This window comes from Lonchura striata, chromosome 1 (genome assembly GCF_050655825.1).
Source record: "Lonchura striata isolate lonStrDom1 chromosome 1, ASM5065582v1, whole genome shotgun sequence".
NCBI lineage: Eukaryota > Metazoa > Chordata > Aves > Passeriformes > Estrildidae > Lonchura > Lonchura striata.
In genome coordinates this window covers 107,969,841-107,991,390 of record NC_140703.1, presented here as the reverse complement: position 1 = coordinate 107,991,390, position 21,550 = coordinate 107,969,841, and the positions used below count along the sequence as shown (strand labels likewise).

General features: G+C 40.3%; 1 protein-coding gene across 3 annotated transcripts in view; it reads left to right on the top strand.

The window, feature by feature from the left end:
* Positions 1-10,225: 10,225 nt before the first annotated feature.
* TAB3 (TGF-beta activated kinase 1 (MAP3K7) binding protein 3) overlaps positions 10,226-21,550 on the top strand; it is a 43,896-nt gene continuing 32,571 nt past the window's right edge. Inside the window, exons 1-2 of one of the 3 annotated variants that reach the window (XM_021552971.4) lie at positions 10,257-10,414; positions 15,210-15,294. The gene's annotated coding sequence lies outside the window, so the exon portion shown is untranslated. Of the gene's footprint in view, positions 10,415-15,209; positions 15,328-21,550 lie in introns of all 3 variants that reach the window. The other 2 variants (XM_085585529.1, XM_021552970.4) reach the window with 2 other exon arrangements.

The window sequence follows — 21,550 nt, the reverse complement described above, 5'->3', positions numbered from 1 at the left end:
ACTTCAGATAAAATGAATCACATTACTATGAAAAATTATAGGCTGTACAATTACAGAGACTGAAGATACTTTTAATTACCCTGTGTTAATTATCTACTTAAAATACTTTGGGAAGGATGAATAGGAGATCTGTTAGGAAGTACATTTCTGCTGTTTATTGTTTAGGAAGCAATCGTTGTACATAAGCTAAACTGTCTATTTTAAATGAACACTTGGAGAGCAAAAAAAAAAGGTGTTTTATATTTTGGAAAGTAAACGTTTCAATAAAACTACTTACTGTACTGGCAAAATCACAAGCAATAAAAAAATTAAACTTCCTCACAATTTCTAAGCAAATTTCAAGATTTGGTGACAAGTATTACAAACACTATAGTAGAACTGATGCATGTACTTTTCACCCTATTTAAGGAAAAGCCATCCTGTGTATTCTTTTTTGCCAGCATTAAATGGCCATGAAATTTTTCTATTCCAGCCCCATACACACTTTGACCCTGATCTTCCCTCTTTACTTGGCCTGCCGTAGTAAAATCAAGATAAGACTCTCAGCTTACAATGGCAACCAAGAGGGCTGAAATGGAAATACAAATTGACAGTACAAGTTTCTCTGATGTCTGTGGCTCCTGTCGTTAATAACCAAAACTTACACAGCAAGGAAAAGCTGCACATGTTCATAAGTCACAGAGAAGAAAGTCCAGAAAAAAATTACCTTTAGGAAGGAAGATTTTGCATGCTTAATTCTCTTTAAGCTGAATATATCTTTCTCTTGATTTTCTTCCCAGATATTAAGGGACTGAGTCTCTGCACATCACATCAGTGGAAAATCTTCTAGCTTTGTTAGGTTTAAATGTGCTCCTTAAAAAATCTAAAAATAAAACCAGCTGTGATGGGTTTAAGAATTAATTTCTGTACACAATATGATTTTTCTACAGTTACTTGAAAAATAATTAATGTTGGTCCCATTTGCATATTGTCCTAAAACCTGCCTCATCCTTACACAAAACCAAACCAAACAGCAAATCACACAGCTTTTGTGAGTCCTTGCAAGCTTATTGTCTTTGGTAGCATTTTTATCTGAGTGAAGCTGCAGTGCTGATAGAATTCAATAGCACAAACTCACGTCTGGAACTACACCAGCTCCCTCTATGTACACCTTGGCAAACACATCTTCTGGCTGAAAGACTGCAATGAGATAGGAAATAGAAGCAGTAAAGCTCAGCCTCCCCAATGCTGGTGGCTTCCAGAAGATTGATGGCATTGCTAAGAAAGGCGCAGGGCCAGGCGTCCTGCAAACCCTCGCTCCGGGGATACGCGCGGAGTTTTGTCTGCGCTTCGGGCCTGGCTGCCTTCCCATGCAAACGATGCAGGAGGATTAGCTTCTGTGCCAAAGGAAGCACAGATAATTTCGCCTTGACTTGAATGTTAACAAGTAGCAGATCCTGTGTGAGTGAGGTTTGAAAAGTCGTTTTTAAAAGCAGCTGTTTCTTTAAACTTCACTGCACTTTCCAATTAGTGGAAAACTGAATGGCTTTCACTTGAAACCACATGCAATATAGCCTGGTAACTTTGGGTAACAGTTTTGGAGTGGAATCCTTGAACCCAAGGATGACTAACACCATTCCAGCTCTTATATTGCTGACGGTACATGTTCAAAGGCACATGAAGACTCTGAAACAAAACATTTCCTTGGGGACAAGACAGGAAAAAAAAGTAAGTTTTTAAACCTACAATAGCAGTGGTTGTCAGCTGCTGTCTGATGTGAAAAAAGTCAAGAACTGCTTTGTGTTTTACTGCAATAAAGGATTGTGTGACAACATAAATTAAAAATACATAGTTATCTGGCTTTGGAAAGGAGCATCTACCTTGTCTCACATATAATTGGAAGTGTTTGTTAAGAAAACAATTCTCACAGATGTTGAAAAATATGATTTTTTAAAGTCACACTATTATTAGTGAAAAGTGAAATACTTACCCTGATTCATTTACTGCTTCACTTTGTTCCCTGATATTATTTGACTGAAATATGAAGTATTTACTTTCTTTTCTCCATTAATTTCATTGTAATAATGAAAATTTTAATTATTTTTAAATTGCATTCACTGTGTTTACTATTGTGTTGGCATAGATTTGACACAAAAGAAAATACATGGCTTGGAAAAGATATTCAGTTTCTGTCCAGTTAAAGGTTTATTTAAAAGAAGTTAGTTCCCTGAAGTATTTCTTTCTGAAAGTCAGCATTCATATTGTTTTCTTTTTTTTTTTTTTTTCTGGTTGATTTTTTTTCCTCTGCCCCCTGTGAACTTTGCCCAACTTTCCAAACTACTGGCTTGAAGAAACCCCACCCATCCAGATTTTGTTTGGTCATATAACTCAGGAGAATTGCTGGAATTTTCTGTCCTTTTATTGCTTGTTCTTATTCTTGCAGTACCTGACAGAAGGTTAATCAGAACTCATTTTCATGCTCTGATAACCTGTGTAGAAAAAAATACTGAAGGCTGGACTATGAGAGCCTTGATTAGGACAGAACAAATATATTTTAAGTTATGCATGTTAGAATAGTTGCCCAGTTTTATAAAATTTAAGTATTCCATACAAAACCAGCAGCAGGAAGCTCTTCCTTGTCTTCAGAAAATTTACTTCTATTCATTAAGGATAAAAATGGTGTAATGAATTTCAGGAGTGTGTATTTTCAAAGAGAGCAGAAGGTGTCGAATCTTTTTTATTCATGTCTCAGGGAAAACCTTTCTGTAGACCATCTGGAATTTCCTAAAAAGGAAACCTTAATCTAATTTCACCTGATGACAGCAGGATATGCTTTCTGTTTTCATATGCTTTATATTCAGTCCTGAAACTGGAAAAAGCCAATGGTCTGTGGATCAAAAGATAATCATAGTATTTGATACTGTGTGGCTTAATACTTTGATACTTTGTGGCTTAATACTATTTGATACTGTGTGGCTTAATGGATTTAAAGTTACTACCAAGGAATCCATGGAAGCTGGCAAAAGGGCCTCAGCAAAAAGACAGATGTAAGAAGATTTTTTGTTGACTTCCTATTCCACTTCAATTGTGGTTCACTGCACCAGAAGTGTTGGAAGCACCAACACCATTGACCCCAGCAGCACACAGAAAGAAGGGCCAGTGCTTTTCAGCTGCCTGGGGACAAGAGAAGTCCCTTGCTTATAAACTAGTGCCCTCAGCAAGCAAGTTAACTAACAGCAAAAAAACCCACATATGACCTGGTGTCAGTTTGGAAGTAGAAGCTGTTTGTCCCCAGCTCTTCCATGAGAAATGTCTGCGAGTGACTCTGAAAACTCTCCTTGCTGCACACACCAGTCCATGGTGTCCCAGCTGCAAAATCACTGAGGTCATGTTGTGCACAGTCCTTGTGCACCACCAACACTGTCCTGTGCTCTGCCCTGGCCTTTCTTTGTCCTTATGCCTGTAAAATGCTCATATATGGCCCAGGCTGCTGGGAGGTCAGTACTCTACTGATTATTGTCCTGGGAAGGGAGTTTGGAACAGGAGTCACAGATGCTTTCAGAATCAAGTGTTAGTTTCTCAAGGATTGAGGGGAACTGTTTCAATAAAGTGTTGCAGCACAAGCTGTGTTTTAAAAAACTTAGCACCAACTCTCCCTAAAGTACCAGTGTTCTTCAACCACCCCAGTCTTCTCCAAAAGTGGTGCTGCCAAGTTATAGAACTGCTGTAGGCTGTTCTGCACTACTGCAAGTTGTCATAAAATGCAAATCAACAGCCAAGACACTTTAAAATATTTAATTATAGGGCTCTACCTTAAAGCTCCCTTTCCAAGAAGTTACATATTTTGCCCAGTGATTTGAGACAAAACTCTCCATTACTATTTAGGAACACATGTAGGTCATCAATTACATTAATCTTTGGCTACTAACTCAGTCTGTATTATGACACCACTGCAGCCTCTCTGCTTATGCCTCCTGCACAAGAGCTGGTTCTGGTGTGGTGAACACATTCACATTAACTTTCATCTAGCTAGAAACAGGAGCAATCCAGACTCAGCAGTACACACTTCATCACTGATTCTACGAACCTGCAGAAAATCTTACATATATCTATATATAATACAGATATATGATGTTTGTGAGCCCTCACTAGAACCTAAAGTGCTATATTTGTATGATTGTAAAACTGCATGCTAGCTGGATTAAACTTGGTGTGGTTATGCCCCATCATTTACTGAGTAAAGATACTGCAAGTGCTGACTCAATAGACTGATGCTGAAAGTGTTTCCCACACAACACTCTTACTTCTGGCCCAAAATATTTCAGCATGGCTGAAATGAACTTTCCATAGCAGGCTATAAAATACAATCAAAACAATCACAGAATGAAATCTGTTGTATTTTATATAATAAATAGGAACCTTGCCCAAACCTCATGTAAGTAGTTGGTTTTCACTCATATCCCGCAGCAGGGTTGCACCTTTGTGTGGTATTACAGAGTGTGGTTTGAAAATCATTTTCGATTACACTTGTGCATCTTTCCAGGAATACAACAACAGAGAATAAAAGTATTTTCTTCACAGTCAAACACACTGTTCCTTCCCTCTGGGATGACTCACAGGGCTGTAACACCCCTTGTATCCCTCTAACCCAACAAATGAATAGGAAAGGAAAGAAAGAAAGAGTGATCCTTAGGCAGTAATGCTTTCTATCAGAATTCTCTCACATTCCCATGAGTATTTTGTTTCTACAGACTGGGTTTTTCTGCCCCAACCATTCTGACTGCTTTCACTAGCAACCGAATCTGATGTGATGTGGTGATCTGCTATCTGCCCCTGTTCTGTTCACAGGATCAGCCAGCACTGAGCAATGGCTGGGCCACTGACAGTATGTGATGATGAGTTTGGACAAGCAGTCAGTACAACTCAAAAGCACTATCTCCTTTTCAAATGTCACACTTCAGTGAAAAATCTGGCAACTGGAAAAAACACCCTGATACTATTAGATCTGATTACAAGAATTAGGCAAAAATGCTACTCTGATCCTGAGGGAACTGCAAACCACCAAATTATCCTGAGTTAAGGAACGCACACAGAGTCTTCTATTATGGTAATTTGCAAATGTGTTTCTTTCATTCTCAAGAATTTAAAAGCCCTTAAAAGCAATTTTACAAATCAGACTCTCCAGTCTAGGTGCATCTATGTAAGACATAAATGGCACAATGGACTCAAACCAGGGTATTGTGTGCACTGCGGAAGGACAGCCACGCCTAAGATAAAAACGGAAGCTCATTTGGTAGAATACAGCAGTCCCACACAATAGCACTGGCACAGGAGGAGAAAATGATGTCATTAATTTAAATTTCTGCTACCACCGGGGAACTCTAGGTATTCAGAAACTACATCTGACCAGAGCACCAAAATTAACAGCAATGAAAAACACCCCCAAGGGAATAAATTATATTTATATATATATAATCCAAAAGAGAAACACAGTCTTCATGTCACTTCAGAAAAAAAAAAAAAATCACAAATTCCATTTGAATTATTACTTTGAACCCTAACATCAAAAATGCATGCTCATAAAAGGCATACACACAAGGATGTCTTTTCACTTTCCTCATACTACATATCCTATTCAAACACTGAGAACACTTATGCCCCAATCCCTTACAAGACTGATTTAATTCATCAGTCTTTCAGCACCAACTTAACAGCTCTGGCGACAACAGCTATGCCAGGACTGCAGTTAAGGAGATCCTGCAAAGGAACACTTGAAATTTTCTTAAGTTTTAAGCATGCTTTTGAAGCATCTGTTCTTCAAAAAGTCTAGTTCTTCCACATCACAGACTAATCTGTAAAGCCTCAAACTTAATTATGGAAATTGCAAAATAAGAGTGATGACTGCAAGCAAACAAAGAGGTGGGGGCTGGTACCCTGGGGGAGCAGCTCTAGGGCTCTTCCCAGTGTCTGCCTTGTTCTCCAGGTCAGGAGACCATTCCCAAAGAGCAGCAGAGCTCTGTCCCTGCCTGCTGGAGGCACTCACTTCAGAGTAAAAGAAGAACTTCAGAGTAAAAAGGCATACCTTGAAAATGTTCTGGTACAAAAGAAATGTGACCACAGTGTTTTATGTCTGAAGTGGAGAATAAGGGGAAAAGAGAAAAAGGAATAATAGGGGAGTAATGCCTTATCCTTTCCTGGACACACATGCACACTTAAACGTACACCAACAGGTCCCCCAAACTGTGTCAGGAGATCCTTCTGAGGGTCTAACAACTTGCAGTTATTTGGATCTGCACTTCATAAGGCAGCAAAAGATTCTATTTTAAGATAAAACAATGACATTTTAGACTGCTCTTGGGAATATTTTCCATTTTCTCAGAGGTCTATTTTGACTTCTCAGTTTCACTATTGCAGTGTTTACTAGTAAGTTCCAAGATATCTTCTTGGAGCTCAACTTTTTGATCCATGAACCCTTTTAAAACAAACATTTTCTACTGCCACCTCAGTGACATGGCTGACACCAATTTGAAATGAAAAAATAATCAGGGTATCCAGCAGAGTCAAAACAGCTTTACAACAGCATCGCAAACAGCTTTAGCAGAAGGCAAGGTACAAAGGATTATGTGTAATTCCAAAAAGTTTTGATTAAATTTGGAATCTAGTAGATGAATTGTGCTCTAGAAATTGTTTTTAGGGCATAGAACTCACCTTAAGGTGAGGAAAGGCCAAGGATACACTCTTTAAATGTAATGAAACACAGAGAAGTGAGGCAGACTTACAAACCAATGGCACAGGACTTGTTAAAGAATATGCAGGCAGAATTAAAATTATCACAGACAGGATATCCTTGACTGTGAGCTCCAGTTCCATAGGCTTCCACCTAAATAATCCTGCTTAGACCCTGAATTCTGCAATTTCTTGAATACAAACTGCTACAGGAGTCAGCAGGACCTGACACTAACACAAAGTACTACCACAGACCTATATATGACTGCTTAGATTTTATCCCAAAGTAATTTCCTTCCATAAGGAAAATAGTATGAGAATAAAAGGTACCTTCTTACTCTAGGCACACATTCCTATTTTGTTGGGGTTTCTTTTCATGATAGTGTTAAATACTTAAAGCACTTTAGGAGGACCAAAAAACATAACTGTTTTTTTTGACTAAAACTCTGACAAATGGATGCACTCCATTCCCACACAGTGGGATTGTATTCTTCTTTAGGCATCACCCACCAAATAAACTTTTTTGGTGCATTTCAGTGGCAAAACACTGACCATGGTGTAACAGGGGGCTTCAAGACTCAGTTTACAGTGCTTAAGTTGAAAATCATGCTTTTAATTTGTAAATGGAACCGAGTATAGGAACTATTCAGACAGAAAACCTATGGAAGGGCCATTTTACCAAGACGTTTTTCTGAGTGCAAGTCCTAGGCACAAACATGCATAAAATTGCTTTCTTCCAAAATAGGAAAATGGGTCTCTTGGTTTGTTGCTCATAAAGAGAAAAGGGGAGCAGAAATAACTACATTTTTGTTCTGCTTAAAAATTAATGTAGCATGGAATTTAAATCTAAACCTGAGGCCTTTCAAAGATGGGCAGCAGTAACTGCCATAAGCATTAAATTTAAAAAAATCACATAGAACCCAGGGGCATTTTCATCTAGAAGTTATTGCAGAACTGGATTTAACAATGAATTCCATTTGACTTCAAGTTAACTGTCTGAACTGCAAGTATTGAAGGCTAGCTTTCAAATTCTTCATTGCATATACTACGTTTTTTAAAATACAGGGAAAAAAATGGTGATTTATTTCTGAATCATGATACTCTGGTTCCCACACAGCTGTCTAAGAACAGCCCTGATTACTCAGTGCCAGCTCTCCTTGTTTCCAGCTGCTAAATCCCATTAGAAGCAGCTAAAAATGCATTAAGCGCTTTCCTAACATTACTTTTCCATATAATCAATTTTTGTAGTTGTCACATGGCTAAGAGAAAGAAAAGCTGGATCAGCAATAAAATTAACTGCTTTCAGAGATGTGTTCAGCAAAGTTAGAACATACACAATCTTTGATTTCTGGGGTGATCAAGCACCTAATACCCATAAGGATTTTCTCCTTAAATTCTCGAGCACAGTCCTGGCTGTGCTATGATTAATTGTGACAAGACCGATTAATTTCCCAGTCGCACAATCCTGCTCTCAAGCCTACAACTAGCTAAGGGTAGATGAAAAATTCGGAGTGTCTGCAATTTCTGTTGGAACGCTCCTGCTTTGAAAGTGGGATAAAAGTCAGGCAATTTCTGGAGTCCTCTGTTAGTCCATTGCAGAGAATTGCAGTGGAAAAGCATAATTTCCAAACAAAAACAAAGCACTGGTTGCTTCTGAAGTGAAAAGGTGCCATGGAGCCCACTTGTATGAAGCTGCAGTGGTTTACCAGGACTCGCTGGAGCTGTAGTACAAGGACTTTACAGAGGGGCAGTGACCAAGTGACTCAGGTGTCCACTTGAAAAATCTGAAACCAGCAATGACAGGATGAATTAAGACAGTAGCTGGAAAACTCAAAAAATGCTGAAGAAGCCAGGGCCAGCTCATATAAGCCAGGGCACAGAGACTGTCATGTGCACAACATCAACAGCTGTACCAAGGGCTGTTTCTTACATTTTAGGTGAGACTACATATAGCAATGGGAGCTGTTCATTGGCCTTAACAGCACACACTCATATTTGGAAATTATGGATTTTTCGCTGAGGAATATGCACTTCAGCATCTTGACAATAGTTCCAATCAGAGGACAAGAATCAAACTCGTTTAGATAAAGGTATTGTTGCACCAAGATCCTGTTTACTTCCAGTTTTGCATCTTGCTTCTCCAGAAATATTAGTCAGGCTTGGCATGTTTCCAATGTGGAGATTAGAATACAGGAATTCCTTAATCACACAACCTCTGACACAGGAGCCCAGGCCTCTGCACACAGAAGGTGACGTGGAGAGTCAGTAATGGCAATACAAGACACACGTGCCCCCTGCTCTTCCAATTCTCTACCAGAGAGAGACAGAAGGTGGTTACAGGGCTCTGCATCTGCTCTCATTGGTATCAGTGCAATGGCGTTTCTGTGGCTCTGAAATGAAAAAAGACAAAAAAGTGAAAAAGACTAAAAAAATCTACACATGACAGATGCTGTTTAAACAAAGAAAAATATCTAAACACACACACAAATCCAGAAAAACACAAATAATGGTCTTTATGATGTGGGGAAAGATGCTTTAGACCAGTATATGCTGGCATACAAACCAAATGTAATCTCAAGACCCAGCGTGTGGATGAAAAATCAGTGTACACCCACTAAACCATCTGCAAGGCTCTGCCTCAACAGGAAGCCTTCAGCCTCCGTAGATGTCAATTAAAAGTTCACACTGGATCAATCCACATTAATCATGACAGCCCCGAGTCCATCCTGCTAGCAGAGGGACTAAAAATATTACTTGGACTGGCACAGGACCATGAGCCACTCGGGCGGGAGCACAGCACAGCAGCGTTTTCCTGCTCAGAGCCACCCCATGCTATGTGAGAACACGCTCTGGAACAGATCGTCCGGAGCGAGCAGGGAGCCCCCCTCACCGGAGCCGTCCCAGCCCCGTGCCGTGCGCTCCGGGACGGCCCTGCAGGAGCCAGGGCCCGGCTGCGCTCCGGCCCGACACACGCTGCGGTTCTGTCGCCGCGACCACCGCGTCCACGCGGTGCCGTCAAAACTCAGAAAAAAACTCCTCAGTTCCCGCACGACCACGCTCAGGCTTCTCTAGAGGGTGCCCAGGCACGGCTAGCCCGCAGCAGTGCGTCCTGCCCCGGCTGCGGGGAAGTGTCGTTTGAAGGCGCGAGGAGCCCCCCGCGCCGCGAGGAGCCCCCCGCGCCGCGAGGAGCCCCCCGCGCCGCGAGGAGCCCCCCGCGCCGCGAGGAGCCCCCCGCGCCGCGAGGAGCCCCCCGCGCCGCGAGGAGCCCCCCGCGCCGCGAGGAGCCCCCCGCGCCGCGAGGAGCCCCCGGCTCTCCCCGCCCCGCCCCGCCTTCCCCCGCTCGCTGCCGCGCGCCTCCGCGCCCTCTCTCCCCCCGCCCCTCCGCCCGCCGAGTCTCGCGAGAGCCGCGCGGTCCGGCGCGCGCGGGCCGCGCCATGTCGGATGCCGTTGGGCGCAGCCGGGGCCCCGCCCCGCCCGGCGGCCCCAGCGCCCCGCACTGAGCCCGGAAGCGCCGCCGGCCGCGCTCTGCCCCGGGACCCCGCCACCCGCTCCAGCCTCCGCTCCCCGCCGGGCCGCCCGCCTCCCCCTCTCCCCTTCCTCAGGAGCAGCGCGGGGGCCCCCGCGGCGGGGCCCGGGGCAGAGCCGGGGGGCGGGAATGCAGCCGCCGGAGCCGCAGCCGCAGCCGGAGCCGAGCCCCCAGCGCAGCGCGGTGAGGGGGGGCGGCGGTGAGGGAGAGGGGCGGGGGGTGGGTGTGGGGGCGGGCGGGGCCGCCCCACGGCCGGGGGTCAGTGGGGGAGGCTCGGGGACAGCCCCGCTCCCCATCCCGCCGGGCTGTGGGTGTCCCCCGTCCCCTGCGGGAGCGGCTGCAGCCGTGCCGGGGGCGCGGACGGGCTGCCCGGGGAGCAGGGGCTGTCCTGCCCTGCGTGGGCCCGGGTGTGGTGACGGGAGGCGGCTCGTGTTGATCCTGGCTCCTGTTTTGCTGCCGCACTCCCACGCACCGAGCAGGGAAAACTTTGGTCTTTGTTTTTGGAGCCCTTGGCGGAGCGAGGCGGGCGGACTGCCCGGGGATCCCGTGCGGGTGTCCCCTGGGCTGGGGCTGTGCTGTCTGCTGAGCCACTGATGCTGCTCTTGCTGCGCGGAAATAAATTAATTAATAAAAAGCAAATGGATTCACAGGTAAACGCTGCCACTGCCCCTTGGACGTGACTGCAGCGCGATGCTGCTGCTGCTGTGCCGTGGCTCTAGGAATAGAAGGCCCCCAAAGGTAGCAAGGCCTTGGCTAGGCTCTGTCCAGAGTCTTGCTTCAGGTCGGGTTTGAGATCTTATCGACTGCTTGTATTGGCTCTGAGGAAGATTAACTCGCCTTTCATTTCACTTGGTTTCTTTAATGTAAGTGGATATGGTGGATGGATGCAGCTCTTATTTATGCTGTTCGATGTTAGTGTAGGACTCTGCAGTCGCTGTGCTTTTCCCCTTGTTCAAACATAACTTGTAACATGATATTGGCCGTTGTTTCCCTGGCTTTGGCAAGGAGAAAACAAGGAGAGGAGAGACAATTGCTCAGATGGTTTGGGAGTATCTGTACTTCATGTTTTTGTAGAGATTCCCTGTGTCCAAAAAGATGGAATGGCTCAGCTACGCTACACTTGGGAAGTAATGGAAAAACTTAAAGTAAGACACTGTGTTCAGGTAAACAAGCATAAAATTGTTATGGAAAGTCTCAGTGCTAACAGGTCTGAAGATGCTATTCTTCAGTTCTAAATAAATCTCCAGAGTGGTCAGGTCAGCCTATCCAGCTGATGTGTCAGTATATGTTTGTTGTTTTTAGTGGTGGTGTTTGCTATGACAAAATTGAGTAGTATTTCTTTATGGCCTTAAGTTCTCTAGCAGGTCCACCTGATCACTAATATTTCCAGAAGACTTGGTATAACAGAACTCTTAAAACTTACAGGTAAAGCTTGCATGGTCAAAGGCTAGTCACTGTTCTGGTAACTTTGTTTTCTAGCTCTGCAAGAAAAGCAATGCTTTCTTCTGCTCCTTCTTAAGTATATTTGCAGTTAACATATTTCATGTAAAAAGAAGAAATGTTAAATTCATTTCCTCTTTGTAGAGAGAGAGAGAGGAACAGGATTCTTAAAAATAAAGTATTTCACAACATTTGTTAAAGCTTGCACTTTGTCCTGCCTTGTGAATGGTGTCTGTTGACAGAAGCAATCTGAAGATTTCCATAACAGCCTGTATTAATGTATATACAGACTGTCTCTGTCCATAAAATTACCAACATACCAAATTTTGCACACATTAGTAAAGAATAAAAAAATCAGCATTTAAGCCTGCCTTTAATCTTGAATCTTTTGATTTAAACACAGGTAGCCAGATAAGTATGGTGTATTCTTATTATGAAATTATACTTTTGTGATGTATTTTTTTCATCTTGCATCCTAACCTTTACATATAATGATTACAGGTAAATGTAATGAGGGTATTGTGACATCTGTGTCCATTCTTGTTTCCTGAATCTCACTGAGGCTCCTTTTTCTTTCCATGACTTTTGATCTTGAGGAAGACTAGATAAGTTGAATAGATATTGTGGAAACATATCTGACTTTCAGCCAGCTTTGGTGATGTCTGTGCTGGTGTCTCTCTGTCAAGGTAATCCTAAGGGAAAAAGACTCCTTTGAAGTCATCCAGGAGAGTACATTGATGTGATTCTTTGGGTTATCCAATAGTAACTCTCCTCTGTCCCCTCTCAATAATTATGTAGGGCTTAAGTGAAGTTCTTGGTTGCACTGGTCTGCAGAGACTTTCTCCTGATTTCAAACCTGTGATGATTCATTTTGTATGTATTTGTAAACAGCATAAGTAGCCTCAATATATGACCTGCAAAAGTATTCTTGGTTAGGGCAAGAGTTACATGGGTATGTACTGCAGCTCACAATAAATAGGAAACCTAAGATATTTTATTGAATTATTTTTCAAAGCGCTTTGTCTTCAACAGGGATGATTTTCAAATCCCTACTTTCATAGGCTTCAGTGTTTCAACAAAATCAGCAACACAAGCAAAAGCCTTTGATTTACTTTTTTGACACCAAGGTATTTTGCTCATGATTGAGTCATTGAGTAAATGAGCGAATCTAGTAAATTTTGGGTAACGTCAAGTCTAAGTGTGCTTAGTCATCCATCTCAACTATGCTGTGACACATTCTGCTCTGGGAGCATCTGTGATGCTGCTGTTCCCTCTTTGTGAGCTGAACTAGGTGCAGCGCCTGTGTGCTCACACATAAGTGCAAGTCTAACTAAAGGTGTTTGCAGTGGAAGTTATTTTTGTTACGTGGTATGGTTAAAAGGCAGGTGAAAAATAGAGTGTGGAACTGAGAGGCTTCATACAGAGGCTGAAACCATAAGCACCTTTTTGGCTACTTTTCACTGCAAGATACATGGTAGAAGTATCTGTGACTTGTGGTTTTGCAGTATCTTTTCCTGTCCCTGTCTTTACTCTAACAGAAAAATAAAGGTGAACTGAAAAATGTTGGTGCTGCCTAGTGCAGTAAACTGATATTAGGGATTTACATTCAAATCTCTGGCAAAGTTTTCTATTACTGTCTTTTTTTTTTTTTTCCCCAGGTTGGAACTCTTGGTTTTCTATATACTACAAATTTTCTCTAGGATTATTTCTGTGTGGGCATAGTAGACTAAAATACTGCCCAAAAGGCAGTATTGACTGTCTTTTGTGAGAGATTGAGAATCATTTTGCAGAAGTTGAATGTGTGGTGATGTCATGGTGCCAGTTCTCACGTGTGACGCTCTCCCCGCAAATGGGAAGATGAGTTTTGAAATACTTGTTTGGACTCGTGTGTGTGAATGTTGAAGGTGTTGGTTGAAAACACTGCTACAATAGGTTCTTGTAGTCTGCCAAACCATCAAGTGTCAAAGTTGTCCTTTGAAAGGCTTTCAAACTGGGAATGTGCTCATAATACTTAAACAAAATGCTCTCTTCAGCTCCAGGCAAATGGTGATAGTGTAGGTGGTTCTGTGGTACTGGATATCCATGCTGGGTGTCTCCTGTTCTGTGTGAGGAGGGTGGTTGGTCAGCAACTTTTATGCTGTCTAAGTCAGTGTTTAAGAAGTGACACTCTGGTATTGGTATCCAGGAGACTCATGTGCACAGTTTTCAGAAGAAACATCACTGGAGTATTTTCACATGTCACAAAATCCAGTATGTAATATGGTGAGACAATGCCACAGTATTGCTGGTACAATTCAAGTTGTGCTGTGAGTTTTTATTCTTTGGCATTTTTTCTTTTCTTCTTTTTGAAGATTAATTATACCAGATAGATCACAATGTGTGTCTCAGCTTAACATCACAGTGGAAGTAACATTTCAATATTCTTACACCCCATTGATTACCTTCAATGTTACTCCTTTTTCAGGTATTTTAAGATAGCCAGCATACCACTACAGAGTAAAAATGAAAAATGCCATCTCTGTTGAGGTTATATACAGTTTTGTGTTTTTAAGGAGCATTAGTTCTTCACTTCCTGGTGGGCTTTATTTTATTAAGGGCCTGAATTCAAAGTAGTGGTATTTTAAAAGCATTGAATTACCAGGTTTTGTCCTAATCTGGCTCTTTTGTAAGGAAAATCACTGCTCTTTTCAGAGGGTTGTTTAAAGCAGGGAGCTTTGTAAGCAAAGTCACAAAGAGCAAGACCGAGAGAGAGGAGGGAGCTCACTCTGCTGTGGTGGTGTCTAGCAGCCTCGATGTCACAGCTCAGGTACAGGTGTTTTCCTACCTGTATGTGGGCTTGCTGGTGGATCATTAAGAGTGTTTTCTGGAAAACACCTTTCAGCAAATTCTGTTCAATCAGTCTTGTTCCACACTCCAAATGAAATACTTTCTTTCAAATGAAATTGCATATCCACTAAGTGTATGTTAATTTGAAAAGTGGGTCAATTTCTGTGAAATCAGGGTTGATCTAGGGACAAATGGAGAGTTTTTTTAGGGGAAAAAAAAACCCTATTACTTGTCATGTATTTTGAGGCGGGAAAAAAAAAAAAACATACAATTTAATAAATTCTACTCAATATTGACTGTTTCTTACCAGATTTGGTAAAAAGAACCACAGCAGTGCTGGTATTTTAATCTTGTTGCAGCTTTAAGCTTAAGCATTATTTTATTCCTTGTTTATATTTTGGGGTGATTTGCCCTCAAGTCTCCATCTGTTTGAACAACTCTTCCTAGTTTATTGTCACAGCTGGATTAGAAATTGGCTGGCAAAAGGTTTGATTTGTTCTATGTATGCTATTTGTCACGTTGGTATAAATCCTCAGGTGTAATTCTTTGTCTTCAGTGGGGAGTGTGCATGCTTTGGCTTGACTCAGGATGTGGGCATTTTTTCCTAGCACTTGAAAGAGTTACGGATTTGTGTTGTTCTTTTGCGTTGGGCATTGGATCAATTAAAAGTTGATGAATAGGAGATGGTTGATTTTTTTTTTTTTTTACCTAGATGCTGTGCAAGTTATGAAAGAAATGTAGAACTTGGCTTTCATGTGGATGTTCTTGAAGATCAGCTTGCAGAAATAGTAAGCCAGGTACTAGGATGTTGCAGAGCATTGCATTAAAGTGTATCTGCTTTTTTTTATTTAAATTCTTATGTTTATCTTGAAAGAATAGTAATTCTTGCTGTAATCTGCTAATGTTGGATCAGACAAGACAAAATGTTAATTTGGTACAATTTCTCTATTATTTCATATTTGCTCAAAAAATCTGAATAGGTTAAATTTCTATGAGCAAGCATTACATTAAATATCTTCTCACTGCTGATTTGAATGTGTTAAAAACCTGTAAGTTATTTTCTGGATATTCTGCTGAAAAGTCACTTACCGTTCTTTCCTGGTAAAAATCAAGTTTTAGCTGCTGGGTTATCTGGACATTTACAAATGTGACCTCAGTAATTGCTGAGTAAGTGTTGCAGCTCAATTCAGAACACTTACACAAAATTATATATTATACAATTATATATATAATTATATTATAAAATATTATATCTATTACACAATATTATATATAAGCACTTTTGTCAGTGCTTTTGTATTATTAACATGGATTTTTTTCAACTCATTAATCAGCTTCAAATCGACAGCACAAGGGAACAGGTATTTTAGTCCTATATGCTGTTTCCTGCTGTTTGGGCAGCATCATGAAAGCGTGGTTATAAAAATTTGCATGCTGCTCCAACTTCACGAGCACCAATGTTTTATACAGGTGTTTCACAACAAATCTCATTGTTGGATTGAATGCTTCATGCATTTTAAGAACTTTTTGAATAATTGCTCACTAATATGTTTGCAGTTTTGTACTTTCTCCTGCTCTTACAGCGAAGCTGTAATTCTTTAATGTATACTGCTTTCAATAGGAAGCAGTGAAACTGAGAATTATCCCTGTTCACATCCAGCTTCCTTCTGTGTTGGTTTGAGTTCATTGGCACTTTCTGGAACAAGCATTTTTAATTATTGTTTTCTGGAATATCCAGTTTAAAGAAAGAGAGGTCAGACAAAGAAGAGAGTTTGTATCACATCTGTTGCAGCTGAATTAAGTTCATAAATGGCAGAATGTGCTCTTAAATGAAATCTGCCTCTTTGCTTTTGAAACCCAGCCTCTAGATGCTGTAAATGCTTGTTTTGCTTTAAAGAAAGTTCCAAGTCAAGTAAATGTTCTACCTGCCAATCCCTTTCAAGATTTGGGATTTGAGGTAAATGAGACTGAAGGTAGCCTTAGGCCTAAGAGAGACCTGAGTAAGATCAGCTATTTTGGTCTGTCTTCAGAAATCATGATCTACTGTATTTAAAAAAAAAGAGAAATAGTTAAAAATCATTTAAGTTGAAATAAAGTTCCTTGATCTAGGAGTAAAGGGTCTGGAAAAGGGGAAGAGGGAAGTGGCTTCTGTAGAGGAAAACTTGAAGTTTTCCAAAGAGAAGAAAGAATCTTCTCAGCAACTCTGTGCAGCAGGTCTTGATGGTCTTAGTTCCATCAGGTGAGTGACATCTCTCTATAGCAATGTGGACACTGAGGCGTCTTCAGTGATCTCTGTTGTTGTTACTCATGGAGGCACTAGTACCAACAACACAGACATTTCTGGGACTGTGATAAACAGTACTTCTATTTCTGTAGGAACACTCAGTCACTTGAAAGCTGCTTTGCCTTAACTGAGACACTTTTTCTGTAAAAGTTGCAGCAAAAATTTATGACACTTCTCAGAGCATATGTTACCCAAGATGTGATCAAGGCATGGAGCTTGTGCTGTTTGGTTCTTATCTGTACCATTCAGTTCTTGGGTTTTGATTTCAGAAATCCCAGTGCACTTTGTTCTCATGTCTGTTATGGAGAGGTTGAAACACAGCAGTGGTGAACTGGTGTCTCCAGTTTCATGGAGGAGTCCTGTCCTGGAAACACAGAGGAGATGGAAGAAGAGCTCCTACTTCTCTTACCTTTTAAGAAATCCGTATCTTCTGGAAGAGAGATTCTGCTCACTTTCCTGGTGGTTGGATGAGGTGGAGAAAACTTCTTGTTGCCAGTCCTGGGCTCAGTGAAGCCATAGTGCCTTTGGGGTGTCAGTTCATGGATTTGATGGCTTGGAGAACCAGCTGAAGGGGAATTGGTGTTGGGGAACTGACAGGAAAGGATCAAAAGAAGTTTTACTCTCTTCTGTGACTTGAGTTTTAGAAAGATCCCCCAAAACCAAGCAGTCCTTATGTGCTTCCCCCCCACCACTGGATCCTGTTAAAATCTACATCATAGATCATTGCTTTGTCCTGCTTCCTGTAAAGAAGTTTAAAGAATGTGATTATAAAGTCTCTGAATGTCTCATTTGTTGAAAGTTTTGAAAGGTAAGGCTTTTGTGAGCTCTAGAAGAGGAAAATAAAGAAATAGGTTTAAGTGTTAGAATTTCTATGATTCAGGTGAGAGGAAAGTAGTTATGACATTGACATTTTGATATGCTTCTTCTTATGTTTTGATTGTGTGCTAGAACACCAATTCCAGAAAGAACAGATGTATTTTACATGAGAAGTTGTGTCCTTGTGACATTAGCAAATTTCTGCTTTGGGCTTATTCTGAATAACTTCTCTTGAGCATAATCCTTGGATTACGCTATCCACTTGACAATTCATGGAATATTTTGAGTCAGCCTTGGGGTAAGGACTGTAGGTATTTCAAATTAGTTCCTAAGTGCTGCTTTCTGAACTTTTTTGCCACTGTTGGTTGTAGTGCCATGAGTAAAAATGGTTGACTTTCACAGGCTTATGTAAGCTGCACTCATTTTTTTAAGTTAAACTACTTATGGCACAGGCTTGTTAGTCTGTTCAGAAAATGAACACTCTACATTCTTAAGGGGAATGCATTTATACTTGCTTAGGGCTTTCTTTTGTCTGCTTTTCTGAGTTAGGTTTTGTTTTGTTTTTTTCACTGTAGTTGGTTTTATGGGGGTTGATGGTGGTGTTTTTGTTTTCCCAGTGAGTATATGGTATACTTACACTTGTAGGGCAAGTTATTTCTGTGTATAGTAGGATTGTGAATTATGTAAGCATGTTACATAATCATAAATAATCTTAATTTTTATTAAACTATAGTAAAAGTCAAGCAAGGAGAAAAATTTGATGCTTGGAGTTATTTGTTCACTAGTACTAATGGTCCCATATTCTGTACTATGAGCATCTTAGTTGTTTGGTTACGTGATAGCGTGTACAGTGTGGCAGAATGCCACTAGAAAACTATCCAATAGGCAAATACCAAAAAACTGGATTTTTTTCTTTAATATTCAGAGAGTATTTTGGTGGTTTTTTTTAATAATGCATTCTTAAAAAGTAGTTTAATAGCTGTATTGCATTTGTACTAAGCAGTATTTAATTTGGGTTCCTTTAATGGTTAATGATTTTACTAGCTATGAAAAAAAGACTGCTTAAACATTAAATGAATTTACTGGTGCAAACCTCAATGTTGAATTATAATAGGTTTTTATTACACATATTTTCAAGTACATCAAATTTTGTGTTAGTTTTATTAAGTACTCAAAGATGAGTAACTTCTGATTATATTACTGTGATTATAAGTCTTTCTGCAGAATAACTTTTCAGGAGAGATCTGTGAGGATTGCAAACTTGTCTTTAGATGTATGTTCTAATTCTTACATGATACTGGATTAAACTCATATGAGTTCTATGTATCTCAAAATGCTAACATTTTTCAGTCACAATATTTGTATTTTGTATCATTTGCCCTGGATTTTAGGTTATTTTCTCTGTTCTGTGGTTCATGTTTGCTAATCCCTGAAATTCATAACTAATCTGGTTTGATGGTTTTGTTTTTCCTGTGGTCAAGGCTAAGAACCTTTCCCAGTTCTTCCAAACAAAAAAAGAACATGAAGATTCAGGAAGACAGGTTTTCAGGAAATTGAGAACAATCAACACCAGTCCAAGGTTTAGGTTTCTGGCTTGCTTGAATATAGATCATCTGGCTTTCAAGGAGATGCTGGTTTTTCTATAATTTAACATGGAAAATACAACTTCTACAAATCTTACATGTTTTCAGTGTCTAAATCACTGGGTAAAGTGTGACCAACCAGATATATTGATTGCAACCAGAACTGTTGGTTGCATAGTTCCTTGCAACGCTGAGGTTCCTGTGAGTAACAGGAAAACTGCTAAATGGAATCAAAGAGTTCAGCCTCAAACTGGGACTTGGACTGCTTTCTTAATCAGCAGGTCTTAATTTCTAATAAGATTTTGTGCCTTACCTGAAGCAAGAGTCTGCTCTGAGGTCTTTGTGGTCAGATCTCATCCTGATACTTTGATCTGACACTTCTTTCTCTCTCACCCTGGCTGCCTGCTTCTGTCTCAGAGTTTTGCATCTGTCTATGACACAAGATATTGGGGGTTTTTGAGGGGAATCAGGGAGCTGATCCAGTTTGGGTGAGTATCGAGTGTTGGTAAATCAAAGTTTGGCTTTAGTGATGTCCATGTTGCTATTTGGTCTCTAAATTTGTGGTGGTGTGCTGGGAGTAGCAAGCATTGAAAGGAAAGGAGAAGCAAATTCTTTCTTCCGAATTATTGTGTTTTTACTGGTTTAAAGTGATTATGAAATAGCCAGATGAGACTTCCTTTGTGACAATTTCTCTTGAGGAAGAACCCAGAGATGCTATTGGAGAGCATTTTATGATGGTAAATATTTCCCTAGACAAAGATTCCCCCCTCCACCACCACCCCAGCTTATTTCCTGAAGTTAAAGGGTTTCTGTGCCTAATAGGCACTTGTTTAAATTTTTTAATGTTTTTTCAGAGTTCAACAGCAGTATCAAAACCACCTTTTTTTTTGCTGGGACTACTGTTTCCTTGATGTTTTGAGTTGTGACTCTGTATGCTGGACAAAAAAAATTATGAATTTGGATATTCAGTATTGTCTTTCCCTTGTAACTGCATATTTCTGTGTCTCTGCGTAGCGGGGAAATGGATTGCAGCCCCTGTGTTCCCAGTTAAATTTTGTAAGAAGCTTGGTATTTATTTGAGTGTGGTATGTTTGTAATTTTTGATGGGTTTTTTTTCCATTCTGTTAATTATTTTGCACTTTTGAGACCTTAGATTTTTTTTTTGTTTTCCGGAGGTAACATTCAATAGCATCTTAGTAGTTATAATATTCCAGAATTCACTGCAATGTTGTCTTTCTACTGTCTTCCAGTCCAGTCTAGGATATACCTTCAGTGGTCACTCCAAGTGTCAATATCCAAATCTGACCACTGATTAGTTTGATCCCAACTTCCTGGGAAAACTTACTTCCTTGTCAAACCAGGACAGTTTATTACATAGTCTTTGTTAGAGATACATTTGTCTTATGCTATTAATTTAAGAACTGCTTTTAAAATGTAAAATAAATTTGGAAGTTCCATTTTACTTAGGTAAAAATAGTTGCATGAAAAATTTTGTAAATTAGAAACACATACTTTTGATTTCTAGTAATGAGATTTCCTTCAAATAGTTGGTTCTTATTTGAAAATAATTTGAATTTTAGAAGTTGCTTTTTGTAATAAATAATTCAGACTGAGAATTTTTAATAGAATTTTATCATGCTTATATGATTTTTTTTGTGATGTCATTGAAAGTTTCTATAAAATTAATAAAAAGTAGAAGATCAATACTACAGTGTTTGAACCTGTGGCTTGTGTGCCTGTTTGGGGTTTTTATGTGTTTGTATTTATTCTGGACTTGGTTCAGTTGAATTGAGCATGTATAACTACAGAAGGAATGTCTTTATTCTTATATGTACTTGGAAATGTGTTATTATAAAGGCAGTTTCTCATTAGGGTGTTTTGTCTGTGCACTGTGCACAGTTCATGAACGTCTCAAATACGTAGAAAGTTGCTCTGAATGGTTGGGTGTGGAAATCTGACAAATTATCAAATACACAGATTGTGTATTTGAGGAAGTATGCACAGAGTTGAATGTGCATTGTCCTCTGCAAATTTTTAAATTTGTGTGAAATTTACTTTTAATCCTTCTGAAAATCAGACATAATAATATTTGAGTTAAGAGTAACTCCATAGGCTAAACTGTGCAGACAGCAGTAGAGATTTAGTGGGTGTTGAGTATCCAAAGTCTTGCGTATTCCCTGACTGGAGCCCAGTAGCCCTTCTGGAAAGTGGCTGAAACAGAGAATCAGTAAGGTTGGGTGAGATGGTATTATAATGTAAATCTGGTAACTGGAGGTTCTTTAATTGTGGTTCTCAGGTAAATACTGTTTAAAAAAAAAAATCAGTATTTTTCAGCCAGTAAACCCCCCAAACTTTAACTAGTAGTGGACA